This window comes from Sitophilus oryzae, unplaced genomic scaffold (genome assembly GCF_002938485.1).
Source record: "Sitophilus oryzae breed Bouriz unplaced genomic scaffold, Soryzae_2.0 scaffold_1974_pilon_pilon, whole genome shotgun sequence".
In the NCBI taxonomy this organism is placed as follows: domain Eukaryota; kingdom Metazoa; phylum Arthropoda; class Insecta; order Coleoptera; family Curculionidae; genus Sitophilus; species Sitophilus oryzae.
Window position 1 is genome coordinate 1,586,992 of NW_022146695.1, and position 15,108 is coordinate 1,602,099.

Here is a 15,108-nt window from a genome sequence, read left to right on the forward strand (position 1 = left end):
CAATTGTTTTCGGTCACTTCCTGTTTCACCGGAATTGACTACAACGTTTGATTTTAAAATGACACTGAATAGAATGACATATATCATATGTCAACTTTTGACATATTCGCTTTAAAAAGCATTGTATTTTAAATTTCAATCTAGAGTGCCATGGCACTGGAAGTGTTTTGAATAAACCCTAATTTTTAATAAAGGAGCATTGGAAAAATGGATTTGATCGTCTAATGTTTCAGTGTCTTGTCCTGGCCGGTTAAAAGATGCCCAAATCGTATTTGAGGCTCAATTTTTTCAAATGGAATGAAGGTGGCTCATTAGCATATTTCAAAAAAGCATTTTTTTACAAATAATTTGTTACCACACACTTGGTACTTCGAGTCAAGTTGTCGTTAGGATCCGCAAGTTACAATTTGAAATAAACCATATGCGAAAATGTCAAAAGTTTTAATTTTCTATCAAATAAAGTAAAAAAAAATACCGAGGGTGCCATTTAAAAATCAAAGTTATAGTCATTTCCGGTGAAACCGAAAGTGACCGAAAACAATTGAATATCGTCAATCAATCCTAATTTATGTCATAATATACTAACATTCCAAATTTTTCATTTTTTATCTGAAAAAATAAAAAAGTTATAGAGGTGAGCCACTTTTGAGACGCACCTGGTAGGCACACCCAAACAAAAATAAATCTAACCATAACATATTTTAGGGGATAATAACTTTAATATCCCCTGTTAATAAATTATTTAATTACTCCATTATTTGGGTCATGTTTAAGTGCCCTTTGTTAGAGCTATCTGTTACCAAAAATCGACATTTCGGGGAATTTTAATTTTTTCCAAATGTAATTCGGTGATATTTCTTTTCAGGTAATTTTCTTTTCACCCAATTTTTTTCTATTTGTTTAATGCTTTTTCAGTCAACTGTTTTCGGGTAATTTTTCCAGATCCTTAAGATCTGTTGTATCTCTACATTCTCCACATCAAAACTGATGATTTTTGTGTTAATTAACAGCGATCCAGGGTTAACTAACCCAAAATTCTTCAGTTTTGAATATAATAAATATGGAATGTTCTGAATGTATAGCAAGCGACAGTATACAAGGTTGTTCACCACATACGACACGGAGTATTGTAGCTAAACGACGAGATTTTTACAAATTGTAAGTTTGGGGTTCGTTGAAGGACTATTAGAGCTACAATTTAAAAATATTTTTACAAGATACAGAGTGTCCCAAATAAATAAAAAATATCAAAGTTGTATTTTTTTAAATAGAACACCCTGTATATTATTACATTTTTAGTTTCTACGATTAAAATAAAGGTAAATTTGGTTAAGGTTTATTATACTTAAACCTTACCGTTTTTGAAATATTTTCAATTTTGTGAAATTGCAGTAAAAATTTTGAAGCTTCATTTCTCCAAGGGTATCAATGTTTTTAATACTAAATATTTAATGAAGTTTATTTATTGATCAGTTATTGTGTTGCAATAATAAAATAACACTACCTTATATACAGAGTGTCTAAAATTTATTTTAAATAATTATTAGCTTCAAACGGCAATAACTTCTTTAATTTAAATGGAATGCCCTGTATATTTTAGGAGAATCAGATGCACAATTAAATTGTCTATCAAATTGTATTATACCATTTTTTACCTATCCCTTCAAGTTTTCGTATAAAATGCATTTTCTTATAATTTAGACCTCATTTATCAATATATCAATGGAATATTGACATTTTAGATTGTTTTTAAAGCAACAAATGTACAAAATGTACAGACTAGTAATATTATCGTTTTTAGCAAAACGATAATATTACTAGCCCATTTGTATGCAAAAAGAAAACTATTTAAATCTTTATAAAAGAGTATACCATTAATTAAATATAACACCATTATTTGCGCCCATATACTAATTAATTACATACTTAATTGTGTTCGTTATTAAATTATTATAAATAAATGTGGATTTTTGAGTCAGAAATCAATATAATAATAAGTTATCAAATTAAAGTCTTTGTTGTTATAAATAAGCATTTATTAAAAAATGAAATATCATTTTTAAGGTGTTACTTTTTATCACACTATCTAATGCCCATACAAAATTCAGTTTTTTAGTATTTGGAGCAATTATTATTAATCAACGCAAACAGTCAGTTAATGTAGTTTGAATACGGCATCATATTAATTGGTCCTCTTTAACAAATATTTAAACAGTTTTTTTTTTATTTTTTAATGAAATAAACGAATTATATCGACAATATTAGTATCTGTACTCTTTAAAAATTTGGTACATCTTTAAAAATGACCTAAAATGTCAATAGTCCATGGGTATATTGATAAATAAGTTCTAAATTACAAGAAAATGCATTTTCTACGGAAACTTAAAGAGATAGGTAAAAAATGGTTTAATATAATTTGATAGACAATTAAATTGTGCATCTGATTCTAGTAAAATATACAGGGTGTTCCATTTAAATTAAACAAGTTATTGCCGTTTGAAGCTAATAATTATTTAAAATAAATTTTTAGACACTCTGTATAAGGTAGTATTATTTTTATTATTACTACACAATAACTGATCACTAAATAAACTTCAGTAAATATTTAGTATCAAAAATTTTGATACCCTTGGAGAAATGAAGCCTTAAAATTTTTACTGCAATTTCACAAAATTGAAAATATTTCAAAAACGGTAAGTATAATAAATCTTAATCAAATTTACCTTTATTTTAATCGTAGAAACTAAAAATGTAATAATATACAGGGTGTTCCATTTAAAAAATACAACTTTGATATTTTCTACTTATTTGGAACACTCTGTATCTTGTAAAATTATTTTTAAATTGTACCTCTAATAGTCCTTCATCGAACCCAAAACTTACAATTTGTAAAAATCTCATCGTTTAGCTACAATACCCCGTGTCGTATGTGGTGAACAACCCTGTATAAATTTGATTATTACACTTTGATTATTAAAATTCAAACCAGCATGGTCTGGATGATTGAAATTAATATTGAGAGTATTTCTGCTGTTCTCTTTCCATTTGTGAATTCCAGACTGATTATTGAAATACTTTTGTATTGGACAGGGATTGCGTGTGAGGTTGTATGAAAGAAGGAATGTAACAAACATTTTGTATGAAACACTTTCAACATTATTTTTCCTTTTGACCAGAAGTAATCTGCGATGGGATTCTGTAAGTGTCTAAGGACATTTCTTGCTAGTGACTCACACTTACTCGGCCTTATTATTGAAAATATTTAGTCCACCATACGAAAATCATATTATAGGTGCAAAAAATATATAGTTTATTTGTTTCATTCATTTTATTGTTCTGAATCATTTTGTAAATAAATTATAGAATGTAGGGACGGTGATAAAATATCGATATATTTTATAAAATTCATCGATATACTCATTACTCATCAATGTATTGCATAGAGAATATCATGATTAAAAAAAAAACGTTGTCCAGTTGGCTTGGAAATGACGATCGATGGCATTCCTTATACTAAGGGCTGGCAAAGGTTAGTCTTGGGTCAAGATTTCCGTATGTAAGAAGAGTACAATGCATTTATAATGTACTGAACAAAGAGAGGACAGTAAACACGTTGCCAAACGTATGAAATAAACCGAGAAACTGTGCACATCGCTAAGAGACGTGGAAGGGGATATAGCAGATTTGTCGCAGTTGACCGGTCGACCCAATCAATACCTCTGTCAGTACTTAAAGTTCTAGGGAAAGGTGTCCGTCATGCGTTCAACTTCACGATTTAATTACGTCTCGTGATACTTAATTTGTTTCTTTATTAACGAGTCGTTGTAATTTTCCCTATAGCTTGAATTTTTTTAAGTGCAAGCTAGAAACACTTGCAATTATGGTAAAAATAAGTGGAATTGAGTGGGTGTTCGATAGTGGTCGCGCTATTAGAACTATGAATTCAAAAATCGTAGTGTAGTTTTTTGAAGAACTTTGTTAATATTTCTGCTGTATTTTCTTTGTAGACAGTATGTGAAAATCTTTATCAATAAAAAAATTACACGATTGCTGAGAATTGCTATGCTCTAAAAGTAAATGGATGGAATGTTTACAATTTTTGAATGGAAAAAACAACCTTATCGAATTTTTCTTATGTAAACATATTGTAAAATATCCGATCTTGAAAATAAAAAAAAGTTTCAATATCTAAAGTCGTTCTTGAGTTATGGCCTGTTATGTATTGAAAAGTTGAGTTTCTAAATTATCGCGATTACTGACGTTTTCTCGTTATAAAAAAATGACACCCTAACGATATCCTTATAATTCCATTTCAGATGCTCAGAAATATGTCTAATGATTCTATCTAGTTATCTCTTGAAAAAAAGTCTTTTAAAAATAAGCGGTTTGCGATCGTAATTTTAATTTACTTGATAGGGAAAGGCGTATCGGCAACGCCGCAACAGCACACCGTCGCGTGTCGCGTCGGTCGGTCGCATTTCCCTCACTCCGACTTAATAAGATCCCTATGCGATTTACTTCCACACATGTAAATGCCGACCCAAAAGTAACAGTTGCCAGCACGGTATAATCTTACATTATAAAATGACAGAGCGATCTTCATTTCAAAGCTCTCGCTGCCGCCGTTTTTTTTATCATATTGTATATGCTTGTTGATAAATAAATACCGGGAAACGACAGTGTCATGTTACCTCAAAATTATTGTTGAATGATATTTTATACGTAAAATTATATTGTGAATGTTATCGACCATTCCCAAGGTAATTTGCGCCCCTCTTTTTATATCGATTGCATATATTCAAGGAATATCAATGAATATATGAAAGAAATTGACTATACCGGGTGTGTCTCAAAAGTGGCTCACCCCTGTAACTTTTATATTTTTTGAGTTAAAAAAACGCGATTTGGTATATTAGTATATGACATAAATTAGGATTGATTGATGTATTCTGTGTCTTCCTAGTAGTAGATGACTACAACTTTTGAGTTTTAAATGGCACTCTCGGTATACTTTTTCTTTATGCGATTGAAAATGACACTCTGAATAGAATGACATATCATATGTCAACTTTTTGCCATTGACATTTACGCATTGGCTAGTTTGAAATTATAACATGCGGTTCGTAACGAAAATTTGACTCGAAATACCATAAATAAAATAAAGTGTGTGGTATCAAATTATTTGTAAAAAATGCTTTTTCTAAATATGCTAATGAGCCACCCTCGTTCCATTTAAAAAAAAATGAGATAATACGATTTGGTCATTTTTTAACCGTCCAGGACAAGACACTAAAACATTAGACGATCAAATCTATTTTTCCAAGACTCCTTGATTAAAAATTAGTGTTTTTAACTCTCTAGATTGATATTTAAAATACGATCTTTTTTTAAGCGAGAATGTCAAAAGTATCATCAGTCATTCTAGTCAGAATGTCATTTTCTATAAAATAAAGTAAAAAAATACCGAGGGTGCTATTTAAAAATCAAAAGTTGTAGTCATTTCCGGTGAAACAGGAAGTGACCAAAAAAAAATTGAATACGTCAACCAATCCTAATTTATGTCATATACTAACATACCAAATTCGCTTATTTTATCTGAAAAGATAAAAAAGTTATAGGGGTGAGCCTACTTTAGAGACGCACCCGGTATATGGAACACTCTTCAAAAATGATATATAAATATACCGATATATTTTTAAATTTTACCATCACTATAGCAAGACCTTTTCACCACAATACACCAAAACACTTTTACTTTTACACTGGACGCGCGTTTCGCTAACCATGTTAGCATCATCAGCAGATGATTATAAACTAAAGTACAATCTACAAGTTAAGCGTTTATATACTCGCTCAGTGGGCACCGAGTGGGCGTGGCAAAATCTAGCCAACCGAGTCAGAGCCCACTGAGCGTAACAGTTAGATTTCCGCCACTAGAGTAGTAGGAAGTTCCTACTTAGGAACTAGTGATGGGAATAATCGAATTATTTTCACCATCGAATAATTAGTAATAATTCATATTTCACAATCGAATTAATAATTCGAATTATTTAGTAGTATTATAAATTTAACCTAAAAATAAATTCGTCCCAGCTAGTGCTCGTCTAGGGGCTATTTTAAACAAATTCTGAACCATTGCCATACCTATATTCTATCACTGAATAAAAAATAAAAAAAAAAATCTTTATTCAATGTATTAACTGTGCCGAAGCCGTTTAATAAATTAAACCATAATTTAAAGTTTTAAATTTAAAAGTGCCGAGTTTATGATTGTTTCAATTCCTATTGAAAAGCTCATATCTAAAATAAAAGCTTCTTCTAAAACGATATAAGTATGTCCATGTTTACGTGCGGTTCGTATTTCTTTTTATTTTATCAGTTGCAATCAATAATTATTTAGATAAAAGAAGAAAATTAATTTTAGTGTTCGGCAGGTGTTCGGTGAAATTTGGGTGAGATGGAAATGAACCAAATAATTTGTGCAAATAATAGTAGTATTCTTTCGTTCTGAACGAAATGGAAATTTTCACTTAGACTGATTTATGCCTACGTGGTATAGGAAATAACAATGATTTCTGGATTTTTCTATATCGGATCGTTCCTTTCTTTGTCGATTCTCTTTATAAATCAGTTTAAGTGAAAATTTTCAGTTCGTTCCGAATTACTACTAACTAGTTACTAAAGAATACTACTAATAGTACTATACTAATTACTAATATTTGTATTCGTCCATATAAGAGGTTATGTTTTATGTTCATTTGTAATTCGGTTACCACAGATATAATATAAAATACTACTAATTTTTATCTCGATTATATCGAAAAAAATAATTCGAATTAGTTAGTTTTAATTTACAATCGAATTAGTCGTATTATTTAATTCGAATTTTCCCAACACTAGTAGGAACAATGAACTTGAAGGAATTGGACCGTTGTCTCTGTAAGACCTTTTAACATCTGTCTTGCCGAGTATAGCCGAACACCGCGTTCGGTCATGATAGTTTCCGAATAACTAATCAATAAATTTCGAGAAATTTTTTGATTGATTGGGATGAAAATATTAGTCCGTCAATTTCGTTAAATCAAGGAAAATTGTATTATGCATCCCAAAAATATCATAAGAATAATGAGTCACAAAAGTCAAGAAATTTCATATTACGAGACCTTACAGAATCCCACGTCTGGACCTCTAAAGAAGAAAATAAAACCGGAATTTACTGCCCAAACTATTTATCTTTGATTGTAATAAATTTTAAGCTGTGTAGCGGCATTTGTCACCTGGGCCTATCCAAAAAATAAATTTAAAAGCACCGACATCGGTTCCCTTTCTGTTGCTTTTCTTTTACTCTATTCTTCTTTTTTTTATTCTTTCTTTCGTAAAGGGCTTTTTGATTTAAGGGCTCGAACACAGACGTGTCGCAGCGGAGACTAATGCTATTGTTTTGCTGTTTCTCTCTGCTTTTTATGGTCTATGTTTTTTCCTAAACAAAAAAATAAAAACGAAATAGCTATTGTGAAACTGTTTTACTTTTTTCTACAGAGCCACAAATGAAATCTCTTGGTTTTTATTAAATAATAAAAACTAAATTATTATTTAATTATACCTTTTTCAGGGCAGTAACTTCTTCGTGAAGCATCTTAGGGCTTATGCTTATAGAAACTTTTTGTTTTGTATTATAGTGTTCCTCGCATAAAGACCCTGATTTTTTTGTGATTTAATTAAAAATATACCGCTTTCAGATTTTTCTCTTCTGATGAAATTAGTAAAAATTTAAAAAATCTACGAGAAAATTTGATAACTCAAACTATTAAACGCTTAACCTCGATGATTGATTACGTACTTTAATTAAAGGCTATATTTTTTTATAGTTTAATTATAAATGTATACTTTTCTCTATACTTGTAGTATAAGGAGGTATTACCTGCCAAATTTCATAGTTCTAGGTCAACGCAAAATACCCTATAAATTTTGATTCCCTTAGTATTTCGGAAACCGTGATGATACAAAGATGGTTAAATTGGGGCAAAGTTGCGCCTTGGGATGTTCACCAAGATGCCATCAAAAAAGTTTTCAAAATTTCAAGGATTGCTGTTTTTTTTTGAAAATCAGTTTTATTTCTTCCTGTCGTTACTTTTTAGAAAATCAAAAAACTAATTGCACATTGCTTGTCATAGCCGCTTTATTAGAGCTATCTAATAGTATTTTTAGATTTTCAAATTAGCTGATAATTTGTGAGATACAGAGGACAACTTATTTTTTTAAATACTGACTTGCATTTTTTATATCAGGTTTTGAAAGAACTCGGTCGCCTAAGTACAATGATATGACACACTTTAACATTTTTTTTGTTTTGGGTACCTTAACAACAATAAAACTATTTAATTATTATTTAAAATAATTTCAAGTCCGACTCTGGTTATTTTAAATTATTTAATCTGATTATATTCATCGCAACAATATTGATCAGCGCTAATTAACAATGATTAAGGAAAATCGAGCCAATTGAAAGATTCAACTAAATAATATCCAGGTCAGCAATTTAAAGATATTATTTTTAACTTTTTTTTATTGAGAATTTGAAATCTCATTGACCGATCTAATAATTTGCATAATATTAATCGTAGTTATTATAAGTAAATTAACTTCTACAAACTAGTTTATAATGCCCTACATGTTTGAAAGGGTTACCACCCTCCTTATTGCACAAATTTATTTTTCGTTCAATTTTATTTATAGCTCTTTGAACAGATGTCCTTCTTATGCTTCCGAATGCATTTTGTACTTTTTATTGCTGAGATGTATTGATTTCACTTTTAAAAATGACGTCAAGTAATACCTTCCCGAGTTCTTTCAAAACGTGAAATAAAAAATGCAGGTCCGTATTTAAAAAAAATAAGTTGGCCTCTGTATCTCATAAATTATCAGCTAATTTGAAAATCTAAAAATACTACCAGATAGCACTAATAGAGTGGCTATGAGAATGTGCAATTAGTTTTTTGATTTTCTAAAAAGTAACGACAGGAAAAAATAAAATTGAACTTTTTTGATGGCATCTTGGTGAATATCCCAAATCGCAACATTGCCTCAATTTAACTATGTTCGTATCTATTACGGTTACCGAGATACCTATGCTTGTGCCTCGAAGTTGTAGCACCCACTATACTCAAAGTTGGTCGAAATTTTTGAATTGATTGCGTTGACACCTCTAATCAATAATTTTAACTGTAGAGAATATCTAGAATTAAGGTTCTGAATTTTTGTCGTATAAATATCGAAAAATACAATTCATGTCGAAACTTCAATACGAAATAAAAAGAAACAGGCCTATAGGGATAGTTTATATTACTTTCGGCACGGAGGAAGCACCGTCAATGCGAGAAAATGAGGGAAAATTGATATATTTTATTTGATTTTTATTTCGGGGCACTTCTGGACCGTTCCACGTTATTCTAGCCAAGACCTTCGTTTTATGTCATCGCGTGGAACTGAGTTTTATGACGGTATTGTGTCCAGAACGACATAAAACAAGAAGCTTTGTCCCGCTACCAGACAATTTAGGATAAAATCAAGATATAAAATATAATTTGGAACTGTGGGTGGTGTAATGTAAATCAAGTTGTGGCTGTATCTACATTCTAAATACATGTAAGTATATTTTTTTTTGTTAATTTGTAAGACAAACCAAACATAAGATCTGAAACTTTAACTTGAAATATTATCGGAGATTATTTTAAAATACTGTTAACGAGGAAGTAACAAACGAAGATGCAGCAAAATGATAAGCACATAAATAAAGTTATATACAGGTTGTTAACTCTGCAGTTACTTATAGTTGAAGAGAATGGCAACACTGCCTATTGAGAACGCATGCATATAGGGTTTTCTGCCGACTCGTCCCGTCGCGTCGTCTATTGACGAGCGGGCCGAGGTTGCCACATTTCAACCATAAAGCTCTTGCCGCGAGTAATAAACAAATTAACAACCTGTATATTTTGCCTTTTAAACTTCTTACTACTATTTTATTATACAGGGTGGTTCGAACTGTATTCCGGAAACTTCGGCAGCATATTCTGTCGATAAAAATAAGTAAAAAAGTTCGTATAAATGTATGCCCTAAAATGATTAGTTTTTGAGATACAGTGTGTAGAAGTTTAATTTTTATTTCCATTATTCTTTCCAAATAATTTCTGAACTAATATCGATATTTGGATGAAAATTGGTGTCTGGGAGTTTTTTGACATGAAAAATTCGATTTTGATGTCAACATGACTCCTACTTGTTGAGGGCGCTGCCTATATATGTTTTAACTGGTTTGAAGAGTAATAACTTTTCGTTCGTACCTGTATAAAACTACTCAGTAAAAATTATAAATTTTCGTCGTTTTTTACGTAAAAAAGGTCTCTTGGGAAAAATCGCTACGAGCAACCATTCTCAAGATATTTAGAATGGAAATAGTCAATACATACCAGTATTGATAAAAAATAAATATGTTGGGTAGAGAGTTATGTGACTGAAATGATAAATTTGGGAACTTTTTTTTAAATTATTCATAAATTTTTCTTCCAAAAAATTATGATAAAACAGTGTCTGTTGAATTTTTGGCACAAAAACATTTCAAATTTATGATTTTAGTCTAACAATTATTTTTACTATTTAGTCAATATGTTTAATTTATCAATGATGACAGGTATTGATAATTTAGATTCCAAATATCTCGAGAACCATTACTCGTAGCGATTTTTACCAAGAGACCTTTTTTACATAAAAAACGTCGTAAATGTATACTTTTTCACTCAGAAGTTTTATACAGGTACGAACGAGAAGTTATTAGTCTTCAAACTAGTTAAAAAATATGTATATATCGCCCTCTTCAAGCAGGAGCAATGTTGACATCAAAATCAAATTTTTCGTGTCAAAAAACTTCCAGATACCAATTTTCATCCAAATATTTACGTTACTTTAGAAATTATTTGAAAATAATCGAAATAAAAATGAAACTTCAACACCCTGTGTCTCCAAAACTTAGGCATTTTAGGACATACGTTTATGCAAACTTTTTTACTTATTCTTATCTGCAGAATATGCTGCCGAAGTTTCTGGAATATAGTTCGGACCACCCTGTATATAGGATATCTTCTAACAAACATTTTTTTGGAATAAAACTAATTTATGGTACCTATACAAATGAAAATGAATTTGAAATCTATAAAAAAAACTTCCTGTAAAATAAAAATCAATGTGACAAAGAGAATAAAACATACAGTATATGAGATGTCTTTGACAAAGTATAGGTACCTACTTCACCTAGTTTATCGAGTTTGTCTCAAAATCTGATGACTGAAGCTTGAATTATACACAAAGGAAAAACATGTTTGCACATTTTTCGCTTTTAAAATGAAACGGTAAAGTTGAAAATTTATGCAAACAATGCATACTCAATTAGGTGGTTTTTAATTATATAAACAAAGCATAATTCAACAATAATATTCATTATAAAAGGCAAATATTCTGTGCATTATTAAACTTTGCATATTATTATTTTTTTAGGTATAATACCTATGGAATACAAATAATGTTTAAAATTTGTACCTAACTGTTTTATGATTGATATTGGGTATTTAATATATATATATAATATATAAGTAGCTTTTATTTAGTAGAAATATATAAATAATAATAAATTAAATATATATTTTGATATTTGGTATGGTATTAATAAATTTTGATTGCGATTTCTGATTAAATTGATTGTTTTGTAATATAAACATGGATTTATATAGTTTACTAGCGTAAATCTTCATGCGGAACCTCGAAATTAGTGGTTTCAATTAGCGTAGAAGTTTGTTCCTCTAATTTCAATGTAAGAATTGAGAACGTCAGAATTAGTTGCAGTAATTTTCAATTAGTAGAAAAAGTTAATTTAAGCTTCATTCAGAACCTCGCAATTAGTGGTTTCAATTAGCGTAGAAGTTTGTTCCTTTAATTTCAGTTCAAGCATTCAGAACGTCAAAATTAGAGGCAGACATTTACAATTAGTAGAAAAAGTTATCAAACTGTTAACTTTTCCACTAATTATACTTCAAAATTTTCGAGAACTGTCATTTTGGCCTTTGATTCTGTTCCGGCAAGGAAAATTGTGGTTAGAAAAAGTATAATTGAAACCACTAATTTACTCCACTAATTGCGAGATTCAGAACATCAAAATAAGTGATAAGTGGCAGTTAATAGAAAAAAAAATGATTTTATACCTGGACACCACATACAAAAATTGAGGAACATATCTAGTTCCCGAAATATAGCAAAAAAATCGATAATCACCCGTAATCACCCCGTAAATCAGAATGGAAGCACATTAGACCCCATGCTTGCCTTTTTTTTCTTAATACACCCTAAATGTTTTAGACTACTTAGGTAGAATGTAGAATGCAGAATGAGTAAGGGGGGTGGGTTAGACACTGCGACCTTAAGGATCTATTGTGCCCCCCTTCCTTGAGTTATCACACAGTCTATAACCCATCATACCTCTGTTGTAGAGGGGACAGGGTATTTCCCATCCTCCTCTGACAACAGTTCTTCCTCTGAGGGTACACACCCTTCTACGGTTCGAGTTTGGCCCTTCGTGCTGCCCTTCACAGTCGAGGAGCTTGCCTCCGGCTGAGGAAACCGTGAGGTGGAGGCTTGAGAATCTGTCTCCATTTTCTCCACCTTTTTAACTTGGTCTCTCCTTAGACCTGATACCGGTGTTATCCTGTATCTATAATAATAGAGGATATTTTCTATTGCCTCCTTGGATTTGAGGTCAATTCCTATTGTGAGGACCTGACCATGACACTCCTTCCTCGAGTTGATGACTCGCCAACTCGATGTCCTTACATTGAAGTTCTGACTCTGGATAAGGCTCAGCAGGTAGGTGGTGTCTTTTCCCTTGCTCCTCGGCAGAAAGACCGTGATGGCCTTCCCTTTAGGGACTACTTAGGTGGTAACACCCTGTACATTTAAGATTTATACTCTTATATTATATCCTTGTAGTATATCTTAATTTTTTTTTGATCGGTCGGTATTTTTAAACCTGGAAAACATTAACCGTCTTTCTCCCACGTTATAATTATAAAGTTACGTTCTTTGAACGACGTCGTAAGTCTTCTTCCTCCGTCAGAAGATAAGAAGATTACACAAGAGCCAACTACGAGTAGGTACGTGTTTAATATGTTCAAAAATAAATAAAATTTCCTTGTTTTAAAGCATAATTGAATCAGGCGGAACCTGGGGGGATTTGTGAGGAGCTTTTTCTGGGGCGAGAAATTTCCGAAATAAAATTTTAGAGGCTATGGAGTGCTTGACGGAATTACGTGAGGTGTAAAAGCGAAAACATGTCTTGACGTTTAATAATCCTAGCAAGAACGGTGGCCATTTTACCTTTCTGGTTGGAGTTTTACTGTAGTAAATTCTGTTATTTTATTTTAGAGTAAAGCTACTCGCGTTAGAAAATATTTCTCCATGGGTATTTCGCCACCAAGAAAATCTACAAAATAAAATAGTTATTTTTTGTAAACACTGCTGCGTTAATCCAACGGAGACTACTTGTCAGCAGTTAAGTTTACTGATAAATAAAGAAGTGGTCAAGTGCGAGCCGGACTCCATTCATTGGATGATCATTGGATGATTGGATCTATACGACATTAGACACTATATTATTATAAACTTTTTTTCCGATTTAGCTGAAATTTTGAATGCGCGTATAAGTAATTTAAAAAAAAATTAAGAAACACATTACTAAAAATTGTATTAATCAATAATAAATATGTAAAAAGTAAAAATAAATATGTAAAAATATGTAAAAATTAAAAAATAAACGATTAAAAAAAGTCGCCTTGACTATAGGATTCGAACCTGCCTTACTACGACTCCAACGTCATAGCAGCATAAAGCCCTAACGCTTTAACCACGCGATCACCAAGGACTTGAAAAATTCTAAAAAAATTGCCTAAAGAACAAAAAAATGCTTAACGTTTCGGAAAGTTTATCTCTTTCCGTCGTCGGAAGCAAAAAACATTTAAAATATTTAGATGCAACTATTCGAGAACAATTTAGTTTTATTATAAAACAGATACGTCTACAAAAACCGTTGACGTTTTGTTAAAATGACATTATATCAAGTTAAACTTTAAAATTAACAATTACTACCTAATAGCAATTAAGACTTAATATGGTAAAAACAAAAAACTGCCGAACAACATAATTGGCGCAGTCGGTAGGATACGTGCGACGGCATTTCTGTATCTTTCGAGCATCTTCTCGGGCCAGTTGTGTCGTTTCGTGGTTTCAACCCCTAAGCACGTATCGAAGAAGAACTTCGACGGCAGCAGAGTGCAGCACCCACAACGAGTCGCAAAAGGATCGAGAAGAGAGAAGAAAACAGAGACAGTGTCCTGTTAAAAATCCAGTGACAATCCGAAGATTCTTACTTAAATCAAAAATAATCTTTGATTTTTCTCGGTCGTAGGTTCTGAGAAGTTTCTTCGAACGTCTTAGACCGTTTTAAGATTTCTAGGTTCTTTCAGGTTCTTGAGTTCCGCTTTAAGTTGGTTTCCACTTGGGAAATTCCTTGGTATAGTCTGTCCAACGAGAAGATCCTTGACAGTGATAGATGTGTCTGTCATTTTAATTTCAAAGTAGTTTATTTTATTTTACAAAGAAATAAGTTGGTACAACTGGAACGCATAGCAGGAAATATTTAAAATTTGATTGACAAGATGACAAGTGATTACTTCAAAATATTGTGAAAAAACTGTATAAAACTGAAAAAATGTAATCGAGTTATTTTATTTAATAAAAACGGTATGTGTTAATACAAAACAAACAAGAACAAGACACTACATACCAAAAAAATATAAAAAAGAACTATTATTTACTTTCAAGCTTTATGAAACTACCCGCATTTATGATTATATTTATCAATATAACTTATGTACAAATACAAATTTGTAATATTTCACAGGAATAAATAAAACAACATAGGTAAATAAAACAAACTATTTTATTAATAATAACACCTACCAAATTTTATACCTTAAAGGTTGATTAATTAACTTTAATCATAATTTTTTT

The 15,108-nt window shown here is 31.0% G+C and overlaps 1 protein-coding gene across 9 annotated transcripts in view; it reads left to right on the forward strand.

The window, feature by feature from the left end:
- LOC115883641 (disks large 1 tumor suppressor protein) overlaps window positions 1-15,108 on the forward strand; it is a 1,010,644-nt gene that overhangs the window by 220,929 nt on the left and 774,607 nt on the right. For 2 of the 9 annotated variants that reach the window (XM_030902020.1, XM_030902026.1), the window contains exon 1: window positions 9,460-9,645. The exons of 2 other annotated variants lie outside the window; for them this stretch is intronic. The gene's annotated coding sequence lies outside the window, so the exon portion shown is untranslated. Of the gene's footprint in view, window positions 1-9,457; window positions 9,646-15,108 lie in introns of those variants that run through there. 5 more of the 9 variants (XM_030902018.1, XM_030902025.1, XM_030902022.1 and 2 more) reach the window with 4 other exon arrangements.